The following is a 6,000-nucleotide window of genomic DNA, read 5'->3' as shown; positions in this document are numbered from 1 at the left end:
ACCGCTGTTCGTTGCTGGTTTCGGTATGAGGAGAGCCGAAATAGTGATAACCGTTCCAATTATGCATCTCAAGCCGGCCCCTCCTCTGAATAGCTGTTGGATACTGGGGCCAACATGCACGGTACTTCTGATCTATCCAAGCTTAACGCTCCAAATCCATATCATGGCTCCAATGGTATTACTGTTGGCAACGGTGAGTCCTTTAATATTTCTCACACTGGCACGGGTACCATTAAAACCCCCACCGCTATCTTTCACCTAGGTAACCTTACCCACGTCCCTTCTATTAAAACCAATCTCCTTTCAGTTCACCAATTCACAAAAGACAATAATTGCTCACTCTTGTTCACCTCTAATGATTTTCAGATCCTAGACAATACTACCAAGAGGGTGATTTTTCAGGGCCCCTGTGAGCATGGTCTGTACGTTCTTCCTGGCACAAGTTCTTCTGCCCACCCAGTTTCAAAAAGCGTTCCTGTGGCTCCGGTGGCTCTTTCGACTGATGGCCACAGTCTGTTGTGGCACAGTCGTCTGGGTCACCCGTCTACTCAAATAATAAATTCTTTAATGTCTCAATTAGGTTTTTCTTCCATTCATGTAAACAATTGTGACTCCTGTTCAATTGTTAAATCTCATAAAATACTTTTTACTTTATCTGAGAAGCGTACAACTGCACCTTTTCAACTTATTCATTCTGACCTATGGGGTCCTACTGCTGTTCCTTCATTTGCTGGTTTTCGCTATTATATTTGTTTTGTGGATGATTTTACAAAATACACTTGGTTGTACCCACTAAAACACAAATCACAGGCATACACCACCTTTGTCACTTTTGAAAAAATGGTCAAAACACAATTCAATTCTCATGTTAAACTTTTTCGAAGTGACAATGGAAAGGAATATGTAAATAACATCTTTGGTCAGTTTCTGCAATCCCTGGGAATTATACATCGAACCTCCTGTCCATACACTCTCGAACAGAATGGGGTGGCTGAGTGTAAGCATCGCCATCTCATTGAAATGGTGGTTACTCTTCCACATCAATCTCATCTCCCTATCTCCTTTTGGGTAGAAGCTCTAGCCACCGCAAACTACCTCATTAACAGAATGCCAGTCACACCGTCTCCAAAGAATCACCCTATCAACTCCTTTACCAAGAACTTCCCAATTATACCAACATCCGCGTCTTTGGCTGTCTTGCCTACCCTTGGCTACGCCCTCATATTACTCACAAATTACAACCCCGATCCCGTCCTTGTACTTTTTTGGGCTATCATCCTACCTCCAAGGGTTATCGCTGTCTTGACCCACAAACTCCTAAAGTCTATATATCTCGTCATGTCAAATTTGTCGAAAATGAGTTTCCCTACAAGTCTATTTCCTCCTCCACAAATACATCATTCATTAGCGTCCTTCCCCTTTTTCCAACATACTCATAGGGTCCCTCACCACCTTCCCCCACACCTCCACCCACTACCCAACCACTCCTCATCACCCCTTCGACCGTCACCCACAATACACCCGCAACCACCACCCACACTCACAACCAACCCGAACCACTCCATACCTACAACATCTCCAGCCCGATTCGTTTTGGGTCCTTCCCGGCCACCCCCGAATCACCACCGCCCGTGCCACCCCCCAACACTCATCCCATGTTAACCCGTGGCAAAGCTGGTATCTTTAAACCCAAATCCTTTCAGGCTACCATACTATCAAATACACCATAGTGAACCAACAACCTACTATGTTGCCTCAAAAAATGCTTATTGGCATCATGCTATGGATGACGAGTTTAAGGCTTTGACTGATCAGAAAACTTGGGTTCTTGTACCTGATCCCCATGGGCGGCACCCAGTGGGCTGTAAATGGGTGTACAAAATTAAACACAATGCAAATGGCAGTATTTCCAGGTACAAGGCTCGTTTGGTTGCTAAAGGCTACACTCAGGAGTATGGGCTTGATTACTCCGAGACATTCAGTCCTGTTATTCGCAGACATTCTGGGAATGGAGGTTTCTCGGACAGGCAACGGCTTGTTTCTTCATCAGTCAAAATATGCTCGAGATCTGTTGCAGAAAGCTGGACTGGAAAAATGCCCCAGTCAACCAACACCGATGGCAGTCTCTTCGTCTACGAATGGAGCCGACACCCCCTTTGCCGATATCACCCACTTCCGCAGCCTCATTGGGGCTCTACAGTATCTGGACATTACCCATCTTGACATCCAGTTTGCTGTCAACCGAGTTGCTCAGCGCATGCATCAACCAAGTGAACATGATTACCATTGTCTAAAACGCATTCTCAGGTACATTTTTGGCACTCTTGATCGTGGTTTACTCATTCGATCCGGGGACTTAGAGCTTCGAGGGTTCTCAGATTCAGATTGGGCGAATGATAAAAATGACAGAAAATCTACATCGGGGTTTCTCATTTTTTTGGGGCCGAACCTGATCTCCCGGTGTACAAAAAAACAACCAAAGGTCTCTCGGTCCTCGACTGAAGCTGAATACCGCGCCCTTGCTCTTCTCGCTGCTGAGACCATGTGGGTCACATATATTCTTCGCGAACTCCGCGCCACTCACACTGTTCCTGCTCTCTATTGTGACAACAAATCAACCATCTGTGTGGCCAAGAATTCTGTCCTACACACCAGAATGAAGCATGTTGATACCGATTGTCTCTTTGTTCGCGATGAAGTTCAGGACGGCACCATGACTATGCAGTATGTACCCACTGAAGAACAACCGGCTGATATTCTCACCAAGCCTCTCCCGAGCCGACAGCACGATTACCTTAGTTCCAAGCTTCCGTTTGCTTCCGCTCAGCTCAGCTTGAGGGGGGATAATAACAGATAGTATTAAATAAATAGTATTAAATAATATTAGTATTTACTGTGTACTAATCCTAGTCCTATTAGGATTTAGTACTCCTTAATCCTAGTCCTATTAGGATTAGTACTCCTTCCTATATCTCCTATATATATCTCCCATGTATTCCCGTATTAGGTTAACACTTCAATACAATCAATATTCCTTCAACATTGTTAAAAATAAATCTCATTTTCTGTTTGTTAAAATAAAACAATAATAATTTATTTATTTATTTATTTTTACTCTAATCATATGTACTTCATCATTATTATTTAAATCGAGACAAGAATAATGTTATGGTCCATTTATTTTTTAAAGATCACAAATAAAAATAAATTAAAAAAATCATCAATCAATGCAACTCACATTCATAAAATAGGGATATAATAACTAACAAAAAATTAATCATTTCAATCAAATTAATAAATAAAATGAAATATAAGAAAACTTGTCATAAATTATATCAAATTCCATGAATAGATTAAAAAACACAAGAAAAAGTTAAATACCACAAAATCTGGATGGAACCTCGACTAAAACACTCACAATTTTTTATATGAATTTGTGTTGTATTTTTCCTTCTTTTCCTTTCTGTTTCTTTTTTTGTGTGTTGGTGTGTTTTTGATTTTTTTTTAATTGCTGAAAAATTTCTGATTTTGGAGTGATTATAATCCTCTCTTTCTTTCTTTTTTTTCATGTGTTTTTGTTGATTTTTTTTCTTTTTCTGTTTATGTGTGTGTATATAGTGTGTAGGAGTGTATATAGGTGTGAGGGTGAGCGTAAAAGATCATGTGAGGGTGTGGGAAGTGATTGTGGTGTGGATAGATGTGATGATAATGGATAATATTCTTATAAATATATCAAAATTATAAATAATTATATTAATTATCTATGATTAATTTAAAAAATTAAATGGCTAATTAAAGATATAATTAAGAAATACCAGTTTATTTATTACATTTGAATTATAAGAAGATATATTTTTATAGTTTTTCATTTATTTATTTTTTAACTATTTAAATAAACTTACCTTAAAAAATGATTCTATTTTTGTTGTTTTCGGATTTATAAAAATTACTTAATAAAAATAAGACAAAATTAAAGTATCTAACTTAAACATAAAAAAAATACTTAAGGAATAAAAAATAGTATAAAATCTTATGTTCGATAAAAAATTACGTGTCTACAGTTTGCCTTCTTTGACTGGAAACACGAAGTGTTTTCAGATAAAGAAGTAGACAAAGCGACAAGTTTTGACCGAACTCTTTTTTGAAAGAAAATATGTAATCGAGCCTTTGTTTGGGACAGCCTACATTTCTCGGGTTGTAAGGGAATTAAATCATGTGTAGTTCAAGAAAATGAGGTGATAAATTGAATGTTAAGTGAGGTTCCATCGAGGTTCCAGATCGCGACTCTTATCCTTATTTACATAAATGAAAAATAATAGTCAAAAGGAAAAAAAAAGTACAAGCTCCTATCTATGCAGCTTCTCTTGAGTCTTCACTTGAGTCTTAACTTTGAGATATCACCTTGATTTTGGTGAGTATCTTGATCTTGATTGGATTCAATGCTTAACTTTCCACCACGTATAGTGAGTTCTTGACACTCTTCAAAATGAAAAATTTTAATATCTTCCTGAATGATTGCATGTTTTCTCAATCAGCAGTTGAATATAAGAAGGTATTAGGAAGTCAGGCTGCATCAGGTATTGCAGAAGCGAATTTCTTGTGATCATGGGGATTTATCATTCTGAATATAATTCAGACTTTTTTTTTCTTGAAATTTTAAATTCATGCTTCGCTTGAAGAAACCTGAAAATCATCACAAACAAAAGAAATAAGCAAATTTTTTCCCTCAGTTTTCACTGAAATTTTTTTGTGAATAATTAGCAGTGAATTAAACAAAATAAAAAAAATGAACAAACAAATAAACTCCGACTAGAAAGCGTTTATCATAGGATAAAATAAAAATAAACAGTCTCAGACTAGGAAGCGTTTATCCTAGCAAAATCCTACTAATCTAAATCCGGTTATGTCTTAGACTAGGAAGTGTTTATCCTAGGAGAACATGAAAAATAACGGTCTCGGACTAGGAAGCGTTTATCTTAGTAGAAAATAACTAAATCTCATTATGTAGGAGGGTCCTGCTAATCCCATTATGTAGGAGGGTCTAACTAATCCCATTGCGTAGGGGGTCCTTCTAATCTAAATTTCATTATTTAGGAGGGTCCTTCTAATACCATTGCATAGGGGGTCCTTCTAATCTAAATCCTATTATGTAGGAGTGATATCCTCCGGTGTTGGCAAACTTGCTCGAAACTCTTGTGACTCTAATTCATCATCACTACATTTAATTTTCATTTTGATCCAACTTATTTGTTTGTTACTTAACTTTCGCAAATTATTATTCCTCCTATCGGTATTGACCAACCTCTAAATAAAACTGTTGTTTTCAAACTGTCTTCCGCCAATGAATGTCTATGATCACCAATTTGAAATCTTGCCTCACTGAAAGCAGCCTCCGATGCAACTGATGAAGCTTGAATATCTAGAACATCACGAACCATTTTGCTCAAAGTTGGAAATGCAACGCTTCGCCTACTCCATCATCCTAATAAATATTCATTGTCATCTTTGATTTCCAATGCTTCTAAAGATTGATTAATGTTCTTCAAAATCATCACGGTTAGTAGATTTAAAACCAAAAAAATCTCGCATATAAGTTGATATTCGAACTTCGAAATCAATCTCTTCATTAGAAGTTTGACCAACTTCTCCTTCAATAATTTCACTAGTTCTATATTTTCATACAACATTTTTGCTTGTACTTTTATTCTAGACTTACACGTTTCACAATTTGAAATTTCTTCCAATAAAATTTCTAAAGTTTCATAAAAAGTGTCAACAAGACCCTGCACACCTTGTAATTTATAATCAGGATGAAGTAAAGTAGCAGTTAAATAAATTTGAGGAATAGGGAAAAAATATTTTTAAAATTTTTCAATCTTACCTTCAATTGCAACTTTAAATTTATCTATTTTTTTATATTTAAAAAATTGAATTGTAAGAGCACAAATATTTATTAACAATGATGAAATTTTAGGAAAATAAATTCTAGAAAACATGATT

Source organism: Solanum lycopersicum, chromosome 9, assembly GCF_036512215.1.
Source record: "Solanum lycopersicum chromosome 9, SLM_r2.1".
Classification (NCBI taxonomy): domain Eukaryota; kingdom Viridiplantae; phylum Streptophyta; class Magnoliopsida; order Solanales; family Solanaceae; genus Solanum; species Solanum lycopersicum.
Note: the sequence above shows the minus strand (reverse complement) of the source record.